Consider the following 8960-nt stretch of genomic DNA (forward strand, 5'->3'; position numbering starts at 1 on the left):
CCATGGCGTGCACGAAGTCGGAGCCCGGTTTGCCCCGGGTGCGCACCTCGCGTGCACCTTCGCCGGGGTGGGCACCTCGGCTGGGTTGCGCGCCCTGGTGCGCACCAAGGAGCGCTCCGAAGTGTGCTCCAAGGTGCGGCGTGCACGAAGTCGGAGCCCGGTTTGCCCCGGGTGCGCACCTCGCGTGCACCTTGGCGCGGTGGGCACCATGGCGTGCACGAAGTCGGAGCCCGGTTTGCCCCGGGTGCGCACCCCGCGTGCACCTTCGCCGGGGTGGGCACCTCGGCTGGGTTGCGCGCCCTGGTGCGCACCAAGGAGCGCTCCGAAGTGTGCTCCAAGGTGCGGCGTGCACGAAGTCGGAGCCCGGTTTGCCCCGGGTGCGCACCTCGCGTGCACCTTCGCCGCGGTGGGCACCTTGGCTGGGTTGGGCACCATTGAGCGCTCCGAAGTGTGCTCCAAGGTGCGCACCATGGCCCTCCAAGGTGCGCAGCATGGCGTGCACGAAGTCGGAGCCCGGTTTGCCCCGGGTGCGCACCTCGCGTGCACCTTCGCCAGGGTGGGCACCTCGGTGCGCACACCTTCTCAATGTTTTCTTGCCTTTTCTGGAAATTGGTGAAGGCAGCGCATCAAAGGTGCGCACCTCGGTGTGCTCCGAGGTGCGAACCCGAGAGCGCTCCGAGGTGCCCACGAAGTCGAAAGTCGGGTTAATTGCATTGTTTTCCCCGGGTGCGCTCCGAGGTGCGCAACATCGGTGCGCACCAAGGAGGGCTCCGAAGTGTGCTCCAAGGTGCGCACGATTCGGAGCTCGGTTTGCCCGGGGTGCGCACACCTTGGCTGGGTTGCGCACCCTTTGTGCGCTCCAAGGTGCGCACGAAGTCGGAGCTCGGTTTGCCCCGGGTGCGCACCTTCGCCAGGGTGCGCACCTTGATGCGCACGCCTTGGCTGGGCTGCGCACCTTGGTGGGCGCCATGGTGCGCACCTTTCGTGCGCTCCAAGGTGCGCACGAAGTCGGAGCTCGGTTTGCCCCGGGTGCGCACCTTGGTGGGCGCCATGGTGCACTCCGAGGTGCCCAAGATTGGTGCGCACCAAGGAGCGCTCCGAAGTGCGCTCCAAGGTGCGCAGGTGCGCGCGAAGTCGAAAGTTGGGTTAATTGTCCGGTTTGCCTCGGGTGCGCACCTTGCGTGCACCTTCGCCAGGGTGGGCGCCTTGGTGCGCACACCTTGGCTGGGCTGCGCACCCGGGCGCGCACACCTTGGCACCCGCGTTTCCTTCATTTTAAATTTTTTTTTTTTACAATCTCTCAAGTGGGAAATTCTATAATCTCAACTTTTTTTGCCTTTTCAGGAAACTTTTGAATGGAGCGCATCATTGGTGCGCTCCGAAGTGTGCTCCAAGGTGCGCACCTCTGGTGTGCTCCAAAGCTCTCTCCAGCTGCGTGCACCTGCCCCGGCCGCGCACCCGGCCCCGCCCAGCTTCGCTCACCTGTCCCGGGCGTCTGGTGCGGAACCTTAGAGTAAGAAACATCACCGTGCACCTTGGCCAACGTGCGCGACTCGACCGAGCGCGCACTGGCCGAGGTGCACACCGATTTCACCTGGGTGCGCGCGCAGCACCTCGGGCGCACCGGGGTGCGCGCACAACGCCCGGGTTGCACCGTGGCCTGTGTGCTCGGGGCGCCTCGGGTGCGCGCTCGGTGTCGCCCCCGCGCGCGCGGTAGTGCGGGCAGCGCACCCCGGCCCGGCCCGGCCCCGACGAGAACGCAAACGGGCAAAAGGTTTATTCAAATAGCATTGCGACGCCCGGCGAAAAACTAAAAAAGGGTGCAACACCGGGACTTCCCGGGAGGTCACCCATCCCAGTACTACTCCGGCCCAAGCGCGCTTAACTGCGGAGTTCTGATGGGATCCGGTGCACTAACGCTGGTATGATCGCACCCGTTATGAGCTTGTCGCAGTGTGTACTTAGCAAACCGCGACCCACGTGCGAATCCACCCCGGCCACCCACCCCCGTCGAGGTGCACACCCTCCCTCGCGAAGTGCGCCCCGTTCGCCAAGTGTGAGCCCTGCCCGGGTGCGCGCACCTTGCTAGGGCGTCGGGTGTGCACCCGGCCCGGCCTACGTGCGTGCACCTGGACGGGGCGTCGTGTGCGTGCAGTGTCCCGTCTGCAACGCGGTGCCCACACACCACCTCGGGCGCAACGACCTGCGCTCACATGTGGGCCGAGTGCACCTTGGTGCATGTTCGGGGCGCCTCGGGTGCACGCTCGATCTTGCCCCGGTGCACCAAGGCGCTCGGTTTGCCCCGGGTGCGCACTTGGTGCAAGGTGGGCACCCAAAATAGGGATCAAGCACCAAAACACAAGTTTCGGGATGCAAAATGGGACCCAAGGACCACAAATGCGTTCCAAGACCCATGATGGGTCCACGAGAACAAAAATGTGTTCCGAGACTTAATAAACAAATATTGGGTTTTAGGAGAAGAAACATGCTCTGATGCCCAAAACGAGAATCGACCCCGAAAAGGCCACAGGCCAAAAGTGGGATGCGAGACAAAAAAAAATGGGACCCGAGGACCAAAATTGGGTTCCCAGGTCGAAGACAGGGCAACCGGACAAGAAACGACCTCTAAGGCTCGAAATGAGTCCCGACGACTAAAACTTGACAAGAAGCACCCATCAGGCACCCAACTCGACACCCATGGGATGCCGACCCACCCGGGCTTCCACCTAGCACACCTTGGCACCCACCCACCCTCGCACCCAACCTCGCACCCAACTTAGCACCTTTGAACCCACATTGGCACTCACCCTGACCCTGGCACCTTGGAACCCACATTGGCACTCACCTTGACCCTGGCACCCACCTTTGCACTCACCTTGGGACCCACCCTGGCTCCCACCTCGGCACCCACCCAGACACCCACCTTGGTTCCTTGGCACCCACCTTGGATCCTTGGCACCCACCCCGACACCCACCTTGGCACGCAACTTGGCTACTTGCCACCCACCTTGGCTCCTTGACGCCCACCCCGACAACCACCCCGTGACCTACCCTGGCTAGGGTTGGTGCACACCCACCCTGGTGCCCACCTTGGCACCCACCCCATGACCCACCTTGGCACGCACCTTAGTACCCACCCCGTTACCCACCCTAGGACCCACCCCGTGACCCACCTTGGCCAGGGTGGGTGCCTTGGTGCGCACAACTTGCCTGGGCTGCACACCAGGGCGGGCTCAAGATGGCACCCGCGTTCCGTTTTTTTCACTATCTTTCAAAACGGAAATTTTAAAATCTCGTTTTTTTTTTTTTTTTGCCTTTTCTGGAAATTAGTGAAGGCAGCGCATCAAAGGTGCGCAATGCTGGTGCGAACCCGGGAGCGCTCCGATGTGTGCTCCAAGGTGCGGCGTGCACGAAGTCCGAGCCCGGCTTGCCCCGGGTGCGCACCTCGCGTGCACCTTCGCCGGGGTGAGCACCTTGGCTGGGTTGCGCGCCCTGGTGCGCACCAAGGAGCGCTCTGAAGTGTGCTCCAAGGTGCGGCGTGCACGAAGTCGGAGCTCGGTTTGCCCCGGGTGTGCACCTCGGGTGCGCACCTCGCGTGCACCTTCGCTGCGGTGGGCACCTTGGCTGGGTTGCGCGCCTTGGTGGGCACCATGCAGTGCACGAAGTCGGAGCCCGGTTTGCCCCGGGCGCGCACCTCCGCCAGGGTGGGCACCTTGGTGCGCACAACTTGCCTGGGCTGCGCACCAGGAAGGGCTCAAGATGGCACCCGCGTTCCGTTTTTTTCACTATCTTTCAGAACGGAAATTTTAAAATATCGTTTTTTTTTGCCTTTTCTGGAAATTAGTGAAGGCAGCGCATCAAAGGTGCGCAACGCTGGTGCGAACCTGGGAGCGCTCCGATGTGTGCTCCAAGGTGCGGCGTGCACGAAGTCGGAGCCCGGTTTGCCCCGGGTGCGCCCTGGTGGGCACCATGGTGCGCACCAAGGAGCGCTCCGAAGTGTGCTCCAAGGTGCGGCCTGCACGAAGTCGGAGCCCGGTTTGCCCCGGGCGTGCACCGCGGGTGGGCACCTTGGTGCGCATGCCTTGCCTGGGCTGCGCACCAGGGCGGGCTCAAGATGGCACCCGCGTTCCGTTTTTTTCACTATCTTTCAAAACGGAAATTTTAAAATCTCATTTTTTTTTGCCTTTTCTGGAAATTAGTGAAGGCAGCGCATCAAAGGTGCGCACCTCGCTGCCCACCACGGTGCGCAACGCCGGTGGGCACCCGGGAGTGCTTCGAAGTGTGCTCCAAGGTGCTGCGTGCACGTTGTCGGAGCCCGGTTTGCCCCGGGTGCGCACCTCGCGTGCACCTTCGTCGGGGTGGGCACCTTGGCTGGGTTTGCCCCGGCTGCGCTCCGAAGCGGGGTTATTGGAGCGCCGCCTCTTTTTTTGTCGGAGCGTTTGGTGGGGTTTCTCGCATTGGCTCTTCCCAGGCCCGGTTGCCACCCTGGCGCGCACGAAGTCGGAAGTAGGGTTAATTGCCCGGGTGCGCACCTTTGCCAGGGTGGGCACCTTACCTGGGCTGTGCACCAGGGCGGGCTCAAGATGGCACCCGCGTTCCGTTTTTTTCACTATCTTTCAAAACGGAAATTTTAAAATCTCCTCTTTTTTTTGCCTTTTCTGGAAATTAGTGAAGGCAGCGCATCAAAGGTGCGCACCTCGCTGCCCACCTTGGTGTGCTCTGAGGTGCGCACCCGGGAGCGCTACGAAGTGTGCTCCAAGGTGCGGCGTGCACGTTGTCGGAGCCCGGTTTGCCCCGGGTGCGCACCTCGCCTGCACCTTGGCCGGGGTGGGCACCCTGGCTGGGTTTGCCCAGGGTGCGCTCCGAAGCGGGGTTACTGGAGCGCCCCCTCTTTTTTTGTCAGAGCGTTTGGTGGGGTTTCTCGCATTGGCTCTTCCCAGGCCCGGTTGTTGGGTGCGCTCCCACCCTGGCGCGCGCGAAGTTGGAAGTTGGGTTAATTGCCCGGGCGCGCACCTTCGCCAGGGTGGGCACCTTGGTGCGCACACCTTGGCTGGGCTGCGCACCAGGGCGGGCTCAAGATGGCACCAGCATTCCCTTTTTCTCACTATCTTTCAAAACGGAAATTTTAAAATCTCGTTTTTTTTTGCCTTTTATGGAAATTAGTGAAGGCATCGCATCAAAGGTGCGCACCTCGCTGCCCACCTTGGTGTGCTCCGAGGTGCCCACCACGGTGCGCTCCGAGGTGCCCACCACGGTGCGCAACGCCGGTGCGAACCCGGGAGCGCCCCGATGTGTGCTCCAAGGTGCGGCGTGCACGAAGCCGGACCCCGGTTTGCCCCGGGTGCGCACCTCGCGTGCACCTTGGTGCGCACACCTTGGCTGGGTTGCGCGGCCTGGTGGGCACCATGGTGCGCACCAAGGAGCGCTCCAAAGTGTGCTCCAAGGTGCGGCGTGCACGAAGTCCTAGCCCGGTTTGCCCCGGGTGCGCACCTTCGCCGCGGTGGGCACCATGGCGTGCACGAAGTCGGAGCCCGGTTTGCCCCGGGTGCGCACCTCGCGTGCACCTTCGCCGGGGTGGGCACCTCGGCTGGGTTGCGCGCCCTGGTGCGCACCAAGGAGCGCTCCGAAGTGTGCTCCAAGGTGCGGCGTGCACGAAGTCGGAGCCTGGTTTGCCCCGGGTGCGCACCTTCGCCGCGGTGGGCACCCTGGTGCGCACCATGGCGTGCACGAAGTCGGAGCCCGGTTTGCCCCGGGTGCGCACCTCGCGTGCACCTTCGGCGGGGTTGCGCGCCCTGGTGCGCACCAAGGAGCGCTCCGAAGTGTGCTCCAAGGTGCGGCGTGCACGAAGTCGGAGCCCGGTTTGCCCCGGGTGCGCACCTCGCGTGCACCTTCGGCGGGGTTGCGCGCCCTGGTGGGCACCATGGTGCGCACCAAGGAGCGCTCCGAAGTGTGCTCCAAGGTGCGGCGTGCACGAAGTCGGAGCCCGGTTTGCCCCGGGTGCGCACCTCGCGTGCACCTTCGCCGCGGTGGGCACCATGGCGTGCACGAAGTCGGAGCCCGGTTTGCCCCGGGTGCGCACCTCGCGTGCACCTTCGCCGGGGTGGGCACCTCGGCTGGGTTGCGCGCCCTGGTGCGCACCAAGGAGCGCTCCGAAGTGTGCTCCAAGGTGCGGCGTGCACGAAGTCGGAGCCCGGTTTGCCCCGGGTGCGCACCTCGCGTGCACCTTGGCGCGGTGGGCACCATGGCGTGCACGAAGTCGGAGCCCGGTTTGCCCCGGGTGCGCACCCCGCGTGCACCTTCGCCGGGGTGGGCACCTCGGCTGGGTTGCGCGCCCTGGTGCGCACCAAGGAGCGCTCCGAAGTGTGCTCCAAGGTGCGGCGTGCACGAAGTCGGAGCCCGGTTTGCCCCGGGTGCGCACCTCGCGTGCACCTTCGCCGCGGTGGGCACCTTGGCTGGGTTGGGCACCATTGAGCGCTCCGAAGTGTGCTCCAAGGTGCGCACCATGGCCCTCCAAGGTGCGCAGCATGGCGTGCACGAAGTCGGAGCCCGGTTTGCCCCGGGTGCGCACCTCGCGTGCACCTTCGCCAGGGTGGGCACCTCGGTGCGCACACCTTCTCAATGTTTTCTTGCCTTTTCTGGAAATTGGTGAAGGCAGCGCATCAAAGGTGCGCACCTCGGTGTGCTCCGAGGTGCGAACCCGAGAGCGCTCCGAGGTGCCCACGAAGTCGAAAGTCGGGTTAATTGCATTGTTTTCCCCGGGTGCGCTCCGAGGTGCGCAACATCGGTGCGCACCAAGGAGGGCTCCGAAGTGTGCTCCAAGGTGCGCACGATTCGGAGCTCGGTTTGCCCGGGGTGCGCACACCTTGGCTGGGTTGCGCACCCTTTGTGCGCTCCAAGGTGCGCACGAAGTCGGAGCTCGGTTTGCCCCGGGTGCGCACCTTCGCCAGGGTGCGCACCTTGATGCGCACGCCTTGGCTGGGCTGCGCACCTTGGTGGGCGCCATGGTGCGCACCTTTCGTGCGCTCCAAGGTGCGCACGAAGTCGGAGCTCGGTTTGCCCCGGGTGCGCACCTTGGTGGGCGCCATGGTGCACTCCGAGGTGCCCAAGATTGGTGCGCACCAAGGAGCGCTCCGAAGTGCGCTCCAAGGTGCGCAGGTGCGCGCGAAGTCGAAAGTTGGGTTAATTGTCCGGTTTGCCTCGGGTGCGCACCTTGCGTGCACCTTCGCCAGGGTGGGCGCCTTGGTGCGCACACCTTGGCTGGGCTGCGCACCCGGGCGCGCACACCTTGGCACCCGCGTTTCCTTCATTTTAAATTTTTTTTTTTTACAATCTCTCAAGTGGGAAATTCTATAATCTCAACTTTTTTTGCCTTTTCAGGAAACTTTTGAATGGAGCGCATCATTGGTGCGCTCCGAAGTGTGCTCCAAGGTGCGCACCTCTGGTGTGCTCCAAAGCTCTCTCCAGCTGCGTGCACCTGCCCCGGCCGCGCACCCGGCCCCGCCCAGCTTCGCTCACCTGTCCCGGGCGTCTGGTGCGGAACCTTAGAGTAAGAAACATCACCGTGCACCTTGGCCAACGTGCGCGACTCGACCGAGCGCGCACTGGCCGAGGTGCACACCGATTTCACCTGGGTGCGCGCGCAGCACCTCGGGCGCACCGGGGTGCGCGCACAACGCCCGGGTTGCACCGTGGCCTGTGTGCTCGGGGCACCTCGGGTGCGCGCTCGGTGTCGCCCCCGCGCGCGCGGTAGTGCGGGCAGCGCACCCCGGCCCGGCCCGGCCCCGACGAGAACGCAAACGGGCAAAAGGTTTATTCAAATAGCATTGCGACGCCCGGCGAAAAACTAAGAAAGGGTGCAACACCGGGACTTCCCGGGAGGTCACCCATCCCAGTACTACTCCGGCCCAAGCGCGCTTAACTGCGGAGTTCTGATGGGATCCGGTGCACTAACGCTGGTATGATCGCACCCGTTATGAGCTTGTCGCAGTGTGTACTTAGCAAACCGCGACCCACGTGCGAATCCACCCCGGCCACCCACCCCCGTCGAGGTGCACACCCTCCCTCGCGAAGTGCGCCCCGTTCGCCAAGTGTGAGCCCTGCCCGGGTGCGCGCACCTTGCTAGGGCGTCGGGTGTGCACCCGGCCCGGCCTACGTGCGTGCACCTGGACGGGGCGTCGTGTGCGTGCAGTGTCCCGTCTGCAACGCGGTGCCCACACACCACCTCGGGCGCAACGACCTGCGCTCACATGTGGGCCGAGTGCACCTTGGTGCATGTTCGGGGCGCCTCGGGTGCACGCTCGATCTTGCCCCGGTGCACCAAGGCGCTCGGTTTGCCCCGGGTGCGCACTTGGTGCAAGGTGGGCACCCAAAATAGGGATCAAGCACCAAAACACAAGTTTCGGGATGCAAAATGGGACCCAAGGACCACAAATGCGTTCCAAGACCCATGATGGGTCCACGAGAACAAAAATGTGTTCCGAGACTTAATAAACAAATATTGGGTTTTAGGAGAAGAAACATGCTCTGATGCCCAAAACGAGAATCGACCCCGAAAAGGCCACAGGCCAAAAGTGGGATGCGAGACAAAAAAAAATGGGACCCGAGGACCAAAATTGGGTTCCCAGGTCGAAGACAGGGCAACCGGACAAGAAACGACCTCTAAGGCTCGAAATGAGTCCCGACGACTAAAACTTGACAAGAAGCACCCATCAGGCACCCAACTCGACACCCATGGGATGCCGACCCACCCGGGCTTCCACCTAGCACACCTTGGCACCCACCCACCCTCGCACCCAACCTCGCACCCAACTTAGCACCTTTGAACCCACATTGGCACTCACCCTGACCCTGGCACCTTGGAACCCACATTGGCACTCACCTTGACCCTGGCACCCACCTTTGCACTCACCTTGGGACCCACCCTGGCTCCCACCTCGGCACCCACCCAGACACCCACCTTG

General features: G+C 63.6%; 2 non-coding genes across 2 annotated transcripts; both read right to left on the reverse strand.

Moving 5' to 3' along the window:
• Positions 1 to 1817: 1817 nt before the first annotated feature.
• LOC131868100 (5S ribosomal RNA) lies at positions 1818 to 1936 on the reverse strand. The gene has a single exon (XR_009366593.1). It is a non-coding gene; the product is annotated as a 5S ribosomal RNA (ribosomal RNA).
• Positions 1937 to 7850: 5914 nt separating this feature from the next.
• Positions 7851 to 7969, reverse strand: LOC131868101 (5S ribosomal RNA). Its single transcript, XR_009366594.1, has one exon. It is a non-coding gene; the product is annotated as a 5S ribosomal RNA (ribosomal RNA).
• Positions 7970 to 8960: the final 991 nt, after the last annotated feature.

The sequence above is a fragment of the Cryptomeria japonica genome, unplaced genomic scaffold (assembly GCF_030272615.1).
Source record: "Cryptomeria japonica unplaced genomic scaffold, Sugi_1.0 HiC_scaffold_195, whole genome shotgun sequence".
Taxonomy (NCBI): Eukaryota; Viridiplantae; Streptophyta; class Pinopsida; order Cupressales; family Cupressaceae; genus Cryptomeria; species Cryptomeria japonica.